Here is a 14,672-nt window from a genome sequence, read left to right as displayed (position 1 = left end):
TAGTTTGCTGATGTGTTGGGATGTTATGGGACATCCAAGGACTACCTGGAGTTAAGATCTGTGGGTCTACCACCGTAACAAGCCAGAGGTCGACGGGTTTTGACCCCGGAACATATCCGCATAGCTTCAGTGGGTACGGTAGACTAGTTTGCTGATATGTTGAGATGTTCTGGGACATCCAAGGACTTTCTGGAGTTAAGATCTGTGGGTCAATCGACGTAAAACGCAAGAGGTCGACGTTTGGGAAATACTCGCAGAGCTTCAGTGAGTATGATAGACTTCTTTGCTGTTATGTGAACATCCCATTCCAGAAAGTTCTTGTTACAGCCGTAGACCCTCGTGTTATAACTCAATGGGGTTCTTGTAAGACCCAAGACAGTCCAATACATTAGCAAAGTAGTCAACCATACTCACTAAAGTTATGCGGGTTTGTCCCAAGGTCAAAAACCGTTGACCTCTTGCTTGTTACGGCGGTAGACTCATAAATCTTTACTCCAAGGAGTCCTTGGATATCCCAGAACGTCCCAATACATCATCAAAGTAGTCTACCGAAACGAAACTATTGGCACTACGCCCCCCGGGGCATGGCCTTCCTCTAACGTGGGATTTCTGCTCCAGCGCCTCTGACGAGACAGGAGAAACCGGGACCGACGTTTTACTTCACCATCCGATAGAAGCTCAGTGGATAAGGCGGGAATCGAACCCGCGTCTCATAGCATCATCGGGATCGGCAGCCGAAGCCGCTACCCCTGCGCCACGAGACCCACATCTACCATATTCACTGAATCAATGCGGGTATGTCTCGTAGTCAAAAACCGTTGACCACTGCTTGTTAAGGCGGTGAACCCACGGGTCTTAACTTCAGGGAGTCCTTGGATGTCCCAGAACATCCCAACACATCAGCAAACTAGTCTACCATACTCATTGAAGCTATGCGGATATGTTCCGGGTTCAAACCCCGTAGACCTCTTGCTTGTTACGGCGGTAGATTCACAGATATTAACTCTAGGGACTCCTTGGATGACCCAGGACATCCAAACACATCCCAACACCCCAGCAAAGTAGTCCACCATACTCACTGAAGCTATACAGGTATGTTCCGGGTTCAAAAACCGTCGACCTCTTGCTTCTTACGTCGGTAGATTCACAGATCTTAACTCTAGGGAGTACTTGGATGCCCCAGAACATCCCAATGCATCAGCAAAGTAGTCTACCATACTTACTGAAGCTATGCGGATATGTTCCGGGGTCAAAAACCATCGACCTCTAGCTTGTTACGGCGGTAGACCCACAGATCTTAACTCCAGGGAGTCCTTGGATGTCCCAGAACATCCCAACACATCAGCAAAGTAGTCTACCATACTCACTGAAGCTATGCGGATATGTTCCGGGGTCCATAACCGTCGACCTCTTGCTTGTTACGGCGGTAGACCCACAGATCTTAACTCCAGGGAGTTCTTGGATGACCCAGATCATCCCAATAAGTTCTTACAACAATGCACTGTAGCCTACCACACTCACTAAAGTAGTCTGGGTAGGATCCGTAGTCAATATCTTAAAGTTTCGACTTGTTTTTTGGTAAACCTCTTGCTCAAAATTTCCGCAAGTTTCGGATGGACTAGAACATCCCAGATGTTCCAAAACTATGCTTACATGTTTCAATATCATAACTAAATAACATACAATTGATACATTTCGTAAACTCTCTGAAAAATTACGAATTCCCAAAGATTCTTAATTTAAGTCATATTCTCGTTTTAAGTCATGGACATTCTTTTTTTAAGTCATGACTTAAAAAAAGTTGCGTAAATCGAGAATCGTTTAAAAAAAGGTGACTTAAAAAAAGAATATGGTGTATAATAAATCTGCACCAATTCGTCAAACAACAGTCGTTTTGAATTTAAATAGCTAGAAAAAGTAATAGAATGGCACAAAAGATTTGCATCACACATCACATTAGGCATTGTTTTCAGTAGCGACAACTTGGCTACTCTTATCAACACCCACGAAACGCAGAGATGAACGCAACCTCGACTTCTGCGTGATTTTCGAGGGCTCTTCGGAGTCTGGACGGGATCGACTCGTTCACTTGCTTGAGCACCAGGAAGGAGTCCACACGCTCACGAAGATCCACACCAGTGAGTAGAACCGCGATTTAAGAACCTCCCATGAGGTCGAGAAAGCCCGAAAGCCACCGTCTATGGCTGAGGGATTGCGCGATCGTACGGCCATCCGTAACCTGGCCAAGTCCCGCGAGTTCTAGTGTTCGACCAGCACGCTAATTACCCTGGATTGCCCCTTGGCAAGTGTTCCTGCTAGCCACGAGCTAAGCATCGGTGGGCTCCGTTACACATAGCCACCGCCACGAACCGCACCGGAGTGTGCCTGGACGTGCACGACTACCACGCACGGTCCATCGAACGTCCCGGATCGTCTACTACGGGTACGGAAGCGAGTACGAGAGACGCCGTGTCACGAGGTTCCGGACGGGAACGTGACTTCGGCGAATACTACGGTGTTCCACGCCGGAACGCGGGAAGTCCTGCAACATGAGGAGGAGACGGCAGGCAACGAGAAGTCCCAGGTCGAGGACGGGGACGGAGCGTGTTCGAGATCCGACCACCCACGCGTCGGGGAACGCACCCCCCCCCCCCCCACAGCAGGTCGGGTTCTACACCGATGTCCAAGCAGTCTTCAGAAGCTGCTGTCAAAACTCGAATATCCCCGAAAGCGACGAGTCACGCAGAAGACGAGTGTGGTAAATTATAAATTAAAGCATTTTGGATAGTTGTGCAATTCTCGAATTTGTGAGGTAGGAAATTTATTAATAAGCCTGATCTAATTTGTGCCAAGTGTTGCTTCCGTGCCGATGCGACGTCCTATCCTAAAACTTAATCTAAACCTAACCTCAATTGCAGCTGGAACGTTGTGCGAGAGAAATTTAGATTAGTAACGAGTGTTAGAAATAACACTGCAATAAGTTTGCGTTTAGTTAAAATGAATTGTAACTTAAGTCTAACTTAAGCATAATTGAATTACAGTCTGACTACCTGAACGTAGTTATCGGTTGATTAGAATCTACACAAGTGCTAGAAGAACACTAAACGTAGGTCCTCCTGAACGAATTTCTGTGTAGCATTCTCTAAAAACAATGTTTTCGCAGGAAATAAAAATTTACACCCAGAACAACCTGGTGTTTATTCGTGTTTCGGAAAACGCACCCTAGCCGTCAACTCAATTCAACACTAGCAAAACATCATGTTTTTGTATTGTTCCATTGCAGGTGACTTGCCTTGAACATTTTAGAGTAATTTTGCCAACATGAAATTTTTAATAACAAAAGTTTCACTAAAAAGTATTTAAATTTTGTAAATTCCATATATTAATACCCAATAACTTTGTATTTTTTTTGGTTAAATGAAGTTTAAACTCTATAAATATGCCAAAAATCACTTTTAATTCATGTTTTGAAAGATTTCCATCGATTTTGAAAAGTTTATTGAAGAAAAATCAAAGTGTCTCATTGTTACCCATGGGCTGAAAAGAGTGGGGAACAATGAGACAGTCCTGGATTATGGGTGTATTCTAAATTTTGGCCAAATCTAATGAAAGGACATTGTAGCCCAACTTAATCTCTATGGAACGTCGAAAGACATTTGAAGAAATATTAGTTTTGGTGTAAATGGCAGCCTACGAGCGAAAAAGTATTTTTTGTCCATAATTTACTTTTACACCCCCGAATCAAACATTTATGAATTACTTTTCAAGGGAGCGTCCATAACCAAAGCCACTTATATGGCAGACGTGTATCCAGTAGACACATCTTTCCCCCAAATATGAGCCTGATTGGTTGAAACTACGACTTGTGAGAGCCATTTTATCATTGTTCCCCGTGTCTCATTGATGACTACTCTAACCTATACTTTCATTCGGTCTTCGATAACGTAGCAGGCGTAGTCGAATGGTTACGCTGTCCGCTTTGTTGGCGGATAATCATGGGTTCGATTCCCATCTGCTCCAAACTTCCATCGATTGTGGAAGTAAAACGTTGGTCCCAGCCTTAGTTGTTGTTAGGCCGTTAAGTCATTCCAGGTGTGGGAGTCGTCTCCCTGCTATAAAAAGACAAACAACACACCAAACCAAGCCTGCTCCGGTGGAATCGCTAGCGGTGGTTGGACTCGCAATCCATACATCGGCATTTTTAACCCTGGGGTGGAAGGTTTCCTTGGAGTAGAAAAAGGTTTGGGTGCCTCTAGACTCCTAGGTTTGAGCGAAAACCAGCGGTAGAGAACACAACAAGACCTGGGGGGATCGTTTGTTTTTTTTTGTTTTATTGACTGTCATCGAACGTTAAAATAAAACAATTAGAGCTGATTGATTATATTACATTTGATTTGATTTATTTTTCTCATTTTTTAACACTTTCACGTACCAAATTTCCGCCTCAAAATCTATACTTCAAATAGTGTGAATCGCGTTTCAACAATAGTTCCGAATGTGTGATTTAATATACAGATTTTTCCCTTGCTTTTACAGCAACAGATTACTTATTCTAGGTTTATATTTACAAAAAAAAAATCCATCCTTTATTCTTTCGTTGGGCTGGAATGTGATTTATGTACAATGTCATTACTATAGTACACCAGAACATATGTTTCTCTACACAAAGTACAAGTATATGAAATAGATTTTTGTTTGTTTAAATTTCTGTTCTATCTGTAGTTTGATTTTTAGCTTTTCTTTTCATTAAAATAGATATTCCCTAGATTTATATCTCATCAACAGTTTTCCATTACATGCTCCAAAACTCAACGTGAATGAAAATCGACATTTTCTCAACATATTGCTCAACTTAACAGTGTATGATTTATATGCACCGAATAATAAAGACACAACCAACAATTATTCCTTTTACGTGTTTTGGTGTACAATTCCCTTTCCGATTGTTTGAACTCGTTTTAAATATCTATCGCTTTGCCTCCGATGATTAGAAATTGTTTACACAGTTTAGGTTCACTTATCGCCTCGTTTATTAGCAGTATAGACGGATATGTATCATTCAATGCGATGTTACTTGTAGAGAGTTGGCTAGAAAAGTACGTTAAAGATTTGATTGGTTCAACTGGTGGTGGTGACGCATTTTAGGGGAAAATCGATCGGGTTGTCGTTTCAAACAATTTAATTGTCTTAATCTGAGAGGATGCCACAACGATATTTTTAGTTTGTCAAATAGTTTATTATTCACTTAGATATCAAAAATTTATTTCCTATTTTCCAAAGTGAGTACAAAGTGAGAAATTCAGAACAGTGGCTGAATAATTGCTTATTTGATGTATTTTTTCTGATACAATGTGTTTAAAAGTTAAAATGAACAGAAAAATATTATAACACGTTAGTTGATCACTGTTGAAATGGCCAGAACTGAACTGTTGGTTTTTTTTTTGTTAGTTTTTATCGAATTTATTAATTTATTAGTTTCTGTAAATTTTCTGGAGTTTTTTAACCAACATTTTTTCAATTTTTGAGTTTTTGCCGTATTAGATTACTGTTCTTTCAAAAACACCCAAAAACCAAAATTGTAATGTTTGTCCATTGGACTCAAAATAGTAAGAAAGACAAAAAAACTTGAAAATTGAACTTTATTTAATCTCTTTTAACCATAAAGTATCTCTTCAACATATCATTTAAGCAGCCTTCAATATTTGCAAACATGGCACTACACAGTATCACGCACAATCAAAAAAGCAATTTCTTCCTTACGTTTGCATAATTAATCAACTTGACATGATTGACAATAATCTGATTGTCCACACGTCACTTGCTTGCCACCGGGGCTTGACAATAATGACACCGGGACCGGTTGACCGCCGCAGCAAAATTAAGGTGCAACCCTTTTGAATGCACAAAACTGCCCCGGCTGCAAGTTTCACCGTGCATAATTCAACAGCTTTTGGTCTCTTTATGGAAATCATAAATGTTGCATCACACACACACACACACACACAATTGTATAATTCTTTTTCATTATTCATGTAGCGTTTCCGGCAGGCATTTCCTCTCAGATGATGATGGTGTGAGCGCACCGTTTTCGTTCAACCCTCGTGCTGCTAGGGGGCTCTCCTAGTGGCACGTCGTTGGCTGGGCGGGCACTTAAATTCCCATCGATTACACTGTACAACAAGTTTTCAAACAAACAAAAAATAATTGAGCAATTTTGTGATGGAAGCTTTTTGTGACCAATTTATTTACAATCTCAAAAAACAAATCATTTAAAATATTATGTTTTTCAATTTGAAAAATTAAGCTGACCATCGCAAAAATGCTCAAACAACGTGATGTACAGTGCGACAATAACCTGATAAACGTGAAACGACAACAGCCCGAGGATTTCCCCAGAAATTATGTTTTATCTTCCCTATTGTCGCGATGGCCATTTCTCCTTTTTCTTCCCCCGGCCAGACTTTTTCTCCGAAAGTTTAGTCTCCATCGTCGTCGTTCGAATCATTAACGTTGTCATCCACCATTAGCAGTGTGATCGTTTGCAGACCGTAAATGAACGAAAAAAAAACGGATAAAAAACGAAATATGTGACAACAAACACTCAGTTGCATGAAAAAGTTGAACTGGAGTTGATATAATAGATACTTTTTATTTGTTTCCACCCCGTTCATTCGTCAAAGTCAGATTGTTTACGCTTTCACCTCATAAGCGGCAGATCGTGGTTCAAATCCTGGCTCGGACCAACACAACTGGATTCGATTGCTTAGTAAAGGGAAGGTAGTATCGTCACAAGCTGGACCTTATCATACCACCTTAGGGAAGGCGACCTATGGAATGTTCACATATTAACCATAACATTAAATTAAGAAATAGCCATGAATTAACTTCATCATACCGGTACGAGAATCGAACTCACGACCTCTGGATTAGAAACTCAGCACGCCGCTAGTCGAAACCCATCCCCTACCGGTCAGTATTCCCAGTGAGCATATTTACTCTTTTAAGGGATCTGACTTTGCCGAGCCAGACAGAAATCGAACCCATCACCTTCCGCTTACAAGGCGAAACCCGTAACCTCATGGCCACGGAAGCTCGCTTTGAAAATATGGCCCGACACTCTTGATGCGAGAAATTACTTTCTCCTTCAATAACCCATCTAAATAAACTTATAAGAAGGAACTTATTCCCATAATTCAAAAGCTAAAGCTAAATAATTTCCAGTAAGTCGAGACGATAAAACAAAAATAAACGATTGTTATCAAAATTTAGCATCAAAACTTTGGTATATTAATCATTTTGCACCAAACCTGCAACATTTTGAAACACTCGACACTTTCGCACAAATGTTCCAAATGCAAAAATTGTGAGCTGAGTTTTGCTGAAAGTTCCATGCTGGATATTGGCTCATACAAAAAAAAAATGTTTGCATGGAACTTGAAAAAAATAGGCGTGAAAAGCTAGAACAATCAACATAAATTATTTTATCTTAGATTATTTTCTTTGCAGTATGTGGGTAATTTTCTACCAACTCACACGAAATCGGGAAAAGTTGCCCCGACTCCTCTTCGAATTGCGTGAAACTTTGTCCTAAGAGGTATCTTTTGTCCCTGATCTCGAATCCAAGTTCCGTTTTGCCTTCCTCACTGAGGTAAGGCTATAATCCTGCTCTAAAAATGAACTTTCTATTAAAAGCTCCTAGACCCACCTTCATGTATACATATCTACTCAGAATCGAAAACTGAACAAATGTCTGTGTGTGTGTATGTGTGTGTGTATGTGTGTGTGTGTATGTATGTATGTGACCAAAATTCTCACTGAGTTTTCTCAGCACTGGCTGGACCGATTTTGATCGAACCAGTTGCATTCGGCTTGGTTTAGGGTCCCATACATCGCTATTGAATTGTTTGAAGTTTCGATAAGTAGTTCAAAAGTTATGCATAAAAATGTGTTTTCACAAACACCCGGATCTCAATTATATGCATGTAAACGATGTCCGGATCCATCATCCGACCCATCGTTGATTAGGTAATTGAAAGGCCTTTCCAATGAGTACAAAACATTGAAGATCCGGCAACCCTGTCTCGAGTTATGACCACTTAAGTGATATTTATGTACTTTTTTGAAGCCGGATCTCACTTAAATGTATGTAAACGATATCCGGATCCATCATCCGACACATCGTTGGTAAGGTAATTGAAAGGCCTTTCCAATGAGTACAAAACATTGAAGATCTGGCAACCCTGTCTCGAGTTATGACCACTTAAGTGATATTTATGTACTTTTTTGAAGCCGGATCTAACTTGAATGTATGTAAACTATGTCCGGATCCATCATCCGACCCATCGTTGGTTAGGTAATTGAAAGGCCTTTCCAATGAGTCCAAAACATTGAAGATCTGGGAACCCTGTCTCGAGTTATGACCACTTAAGTGATATTTATGTACTTTTTTGAAGCCGGATCTCACTTAAATGTATGTAAACTATGTCCGGATCCATCATCCGACCCATCGTTGGTTAGGTAATTGAAAGACCTTTCCAATGAGTCCAAAACGTTGAAGATCTGGGAACCCTGTCTCGAGTTATGACCACTTAAGTGATATTTATGTACTTTTTTGAAACCGGATCTCACTTAAATGTATGTAAACTATGTCCGGATCCATCATCCGACCCATCGTTGGTAAGGTAATTGAAAGGCCTTTCCAATGAGTACAAAACATTGAAGATCTGGCAACCCTGTCTCGAGATATCACGACTAAAGTGATATTTATGTACTTTTTGGATGCCGGATCTCATTAAATGTATGTAAACTACGTCCGGATCCACCATCCAACCCATCGTTGGTTAGGTTATCAGAAGATCTTTCCAACGAGCCCAAAACATTGAAGAACTGGCAACCATGTCTCGAGATATGCCCACTTAAGTGATATTGATGTACTTTTTGGAAGCCGGATCTCTCTTAAATGTATGTAAACTATGTCCGGATCCACCATCCGACCCATCGCTGGTCAGGTTATCAAAAAACCTTTCCAACGAGTCCAAAACATTGAAGATCTGGCAACCCTGTCTCGAGATATGGCCCCTTAAGTGATATTGATGTACTTTTTTGAAGCCGGATCTCACTTAAATGTATGTAAACTATGTCCGGATCCACCATCCGACCCATTGTTGGTTAGGTTATCAAAAGACCTTTCCAACGAGTCCAAAACATTGAAGATCTGGCAACCCTGTCTCGAGATATATCCACTTAAGTGATATTTATGTACTTTTTGGATGCCGGATCTCACTTAAATGTATGTAAACTATGTCCGGATCTATCATCCAACCCATCGTTGGTTAGGTTATCAGAAGATCTTTCTAAAGAGCCTAAAACGTTGAAGATCTGGCAACCCTGTCTCGAGATATGCACACTTAAGTGATATTGATGTACTTTTTGGAAGCCGGATCTCACTTAAATGTATGTAAACTATGTCCGGATCTATCATCCAACCCATCGTTGGTTGGGTTATCAAGAGACCTTTCCAACGAGTCTAAAACATTAAAGATCTGGCAACCCTGTCTCGAGATATGGCCACTTAAGTGATATTTATGTACTTTTTTATTCCAGATCTTAAAAATAGTTGAAATTTTTGTACAATTCCATCATATCAGCCATTGTTGGTAATAAGTGAGGAAGGCTCCAACCACATAGGTGGATTAAGTTAGTTTTTTTTCGTAAAATCGCAATAACTCGTGATGTTTATATGCAAATCCCTTATGTTTATAAATCAACATTTTTGTAATTGTCTGCTCTACAACTTTGTCGAACATTGTTACACTCTAAAAAATAACCCTGCAAAGTCAGAAGAAACACGAAATTTTAAAATGAAAAATTTTGTTCTATGTGAAAAATGACCCGTCTGGGTCAATGTAGATTAAATTTCCCATAAAATGACATGTTCCAAAAAAATGTACAGTTGAGTAACGGAAAATGCCATCAAATTTTAGTGTTTTTTTCGATGAAAAAAACGTTTTTTTCGGAATTCTGAGTACGTCATCAAATCGGGCGTCTAATTTTACATTAAAGTTCCTTTGACACCAAATTTCAATATCTTCACCGTTTTTCCGGCTACAAATTATTGAAAAACTAACTTAATCCACCTATGTGGTTGATGCCTTCCTCACTTTTTACCAAAAATGGGTATATGAGTGGTTTCAACATTTTTTTAGATCCAGAAAAAAAGAACACAATGTATAACTTATGTGTTCATAACTCGAGACAGGGTTGCCAGATCTTCAATGTCTTGGACTCATTGAAAAGGCCTTATAATTACCTAACCAAAGATGGGTCGGATGATGGATCCAGACATAGTTTACATACATTTAAGTGAGATCCGGCTTCAAAAAAGTACATAAATATCACTTAAGTGGTTATAACTCGAGACAGGGTTGCCAGATCTTCAATGTTTTGGACTCATTGGAAAGGCCTTTCAATTACCTAACCAACGATGGGTCGGATGATGGATCCGGACATAGTTTACATACATTTAAGTGAGATCCGGCTTCAAAAAAGTACATAAATATCACTTAAGTGGTCATAACTCGAGACAGGGTTGCCAGATCTTCAATGTTTTGGACTCATTGGAAAGGCCTTTCAATTACCTAATCAACGATGGGTCGGATGATGGATCCGGACATAGTTTACATACATTTAAGTGAGATCCGGCTTAAAAAAAGTACATAAATATCACTTAAGTGGTTATAACTCGAGACAGGGTTGCCAGATCTTCAATGTTTTGGACTCATTGGAAAGGCCTTTCAATTACCTAACCAACGATAGGTCGGATGATGGATCCGGACATAGTTTACATTCATTTAAGTGAGATCCGGCTTCAAAAAAGTACATAAATATCACTTAAGTGGTCATAACTCGAGACAGGGTTGCCAGATCTTCAATGTTTTGGACTCATTGGAAAGGCCTTTCAATTACCTAATCAACGATGGGTCGGATGATGGATCCGGACATAGTTTACATACATTTAGGTGAGATCCGGCTTAAAAAAAGTACATAAATATCACTTAAGTGGTTATAACTCGAGACAGGGTTGCCAGATCTTCAATGTTTTGGACTCATTGGAAAGGCCTTTCAATTACCTAACCAACGATGGGTCGGATGATGGATCCGGACATAGTTTACATACATTTAGGTTAGATCCAGCTTCAAAAAGTACATAAATATCACTTAAGTGGTTATAACTCGAGACAGGGTTGCCAGATCTTCAATGTCTTGGACTCATTGAAAAGGCCTTATAATTACCTAACCAAAGATGGGTCGGATGATGGATCCAGACATAGTTTACATACATTTAAGTGAGATCCGGCTTCAAAAAAGTACATAAATATCACTTAAGTGGTTATAACTCGAGACAGGGTTGCCAGATCTTCAATGTTTTGGACTCATTGGAAAAGCCTTTCAATTACCTAACCAACGATGGGTCGGATGATGGATCCGGACATAGTTTACATACATTTAGGTTAGATCCAGCTTCAAAAAGTACATAAATATCACTTAAGTGGTTATAACTCGAGACAGGGTTGCCAGATCTTCAATGTCTTGGACTCATTGAAAAGGCCTTATAATTACCTAACCAAAGATGGGTCGGATGATGGATCCAGACATAGTTTACATACATTTAAGTGAGATCCGGCTTCAAAAAAGTACATAAATATCACTTAAGTGGTTATAACTCGAGACAGGGTTGCCAGATCTTCAATGTTTTGGACTCATTGGAAAGGCCTTTCAATTACCTAACCAACGATGGGTCGGATGATGGATCCGGACATAGTTTACATACATTTAAGTGAGATCCGGCTTCAAAAAAGTACATAAATATCACTTAAGTGGTCATAACTCGAGACAGGGTTGCCAGATCTTCAATGTTTTGGACTCATTGGAAAGGCCTTTCAATTACCTAATCAACGATGGGTCGGATGATGGATCCGGACATAATTTACATACATTTAGGTGAGATCCGGCTTAAAAAAAGTACATAAGAGCGAGTCCACGAGCAAAGCATACCCATCTCGCATCGACCTCACCAATCTGCCTGAAATTTTCATGGGTTGTTTGTACATATAAAACTAGCATCTGGCCAAAATATGAGCTCTCTAGGTCAACGGGAAGTGGGGCAAATTGGGACACAAAGTTTGAAGGTTCAAAAACGTCAAAAATCGTAAAAAGGCTGTAACTTGGGCAAAATTCAATTTAATTTAAAAATTCAAAATGCATCTGAAAGGGCTTTAAAAATGCAACAAAATGCAGGATAGAGCACCCCGATTGGTTAAATCTAAAGGGAGTTATTGACATTTTAGTGAAAAAATAGCACAATTTTCAAACTCAAATAAAAAAGTGTTCCATCCAGATATCAACTCGGTTCGACCTGCAGCTTGTAGGGGACATCTGGGACTACCATCTGAGGATGAGAACGCTTTGGGTAAGGCAGTTTAACATATTAAATAGACACTTTTACCTTTAGTGAATTTTTTGGTTGTAAATTTTTGCTCGGGGGACCCCTTAGATCCCATTTTCTGATGATAATTTTATCATATTCGTGTTCCTGAGACAATTTCACAATAGAAACATGCATAAAAATGTTTGTTTTCATCCATTTTAACCCTTTAAAAAATGAAAGTTAAAAAAAATCTTCGATTCACATTTATTGAAATTCAAGTTCGTTTCCAAGGATACTAAATGACACCAGAAAAAATGCAGCTTCTTATTTTTTTTTATCTTTCATTTTTTAAAGGGTTAAAATGGATGATAATATACATTTTTATGCATGTTTCTATTGTGAAATTGTCTCAGGAACACGAATATGATAAAATTATCATCAGAAAATAGGATCTAAGGGGTCCCCCGAGCAAAAATTTACATCCAAAAAATTCACTAAAAGTAAAAGTATCTATTTAATATGTTAAACTGCCTTACCCAAAGCGTTCTCAGTTTCAGATGGTAGTCCCAGATGTCCCCTACAAGCTGCAGGTCGAACCGAGTTGATATCTGGATGGAACACTTTTTTATTTGAGTTTGAAAATTGTGCTATTTTTTCACTAAAATGTCAATAACTCCCTTTAGATTTAACCAATCGGGGTTTTCTATCCTGCATTTTGTTGCATTTTTTAAGCCCTTTCAGATGCATTTTGAATTTTTAAATTAAATTGAATTTTGCCCAAGTTACAGCCTTTTTACGATTTTTGACGTTTTTGAACCTTCAAACTTTGTGTCCCGATTTGCCCCACTTCCCGTTGACCTAGAGTGCTCATATTTTGGCCAGATGCTAGTTTTATATGTACAAACAATCCCTGAAAATTTCAGGCAGATTGGTGAGGTCCAAACGACGTCCCATACAAAGGGGTATGCCCTGTTCGTGGACTCGCTCATAAATATCACTTAAGTGGTTATAACTCGAGACAGGGTTGCCAGATCTTCAATGTTTTGGACTCATTGGAAAGGCCTTTCAATTACCTAACCAACGATGGGTCGGATGATGGATCCGGACATAGTTTACATTCATTTAAGTGAGATCCGGCTTCAAAAAAGTACATAAATATCACTTAAGTGGTCATAACTCGAGACAGGGTTGCCAGATCTTCAATGTTTTGGACTCATTGGAAAGGCCTTTCAATTACCTAATCAACGATGGGTCGGATGATGGATCCGGACATAGTTTACATACATTTAGGTGAGATCCGGCTTAAAAAAAGTACATAAATATCACTTAAGTGGTTATAACTCGAGACAGGGTTGCCAGATCTTCAATGTTTTGGACTCATTGGAAAGGCCTTTCAATTACCTAACCAACGATGGGTCGGATGATGGATCCGGACATAGTTTACATACATTTAAGTGAGATCCGGCTTCAAAAAAGTACATAAATATCACTTAAGTGGTCATAACTCGAGACAGGGTTGCCAGATCTTCAATGTCTTGGACTCATTGGAAAGGCCTTTCAGTTACCTAATCAACGATGGGTCGGATGATGGATCCGGACATCGTTTACATGCATATAATTGAAATCCGGGTATTTGTGAAAACACATTTTTATACATAACTTTTGAACTACTTATCGAAACATCAAACAATTCAATAGCGATGTATGGGACCCTAAACCAAGTCGAATGCAACTAGTTCGATCAAAATCGGTTCAGCCAGTGCTGAGAAAACTCAGTGAGAATTTTGGTCACATACATACATACACACACACATACACACACACATACACACACACATACACACACACACACACAGACATTTGTTCAGTTTTCGATTCTGAGTAGATATGTATACATGAAGGTGGGTCTAGGAACTTTTAATAGAAAGTTCATTTTTAGAGCAGGATTATAGCCTTACCTCAGTGAGGAAGGCAAAACACCTCTTTTTTAGCATGTGGGTAATTCTCCGCCAACTCACACAGCAGTTGCCCCGACCCCTCTTCGATTTGCGTGAAACTTTGTCCTAAGGGGTAACTTTTGTACCTGATTACGAATCCGAGGTCCGTTTTTGATAACTCGTAACGGAGGGACGGTACGACACTAAAAAAGTTTTAAAAACTCTGCCACTTTTCGTTTTTTTTCTGTCTGAGTAATCTACCACTGAAACCTGATTATAGGTCTATTGTAGGATTGCCCAATTTACTG

Source organism: Culex pipiens, chromosome 3 (assembly GCF_016801865.2).
Source record: "Culex pipiens pallens isolate TS chromosome 3, TS_CPP_V2, whole genome shotgun sequence".
Taxonomy (NCBI): domain Eukaryota; kingdom Metazoa; phylum Arthropoda; class Insecta; order Diptera; family Culicidae; genus Culex; species Culex pipiens.
This window is presented reverse-complemented; position numbering follows the sequence as displayed.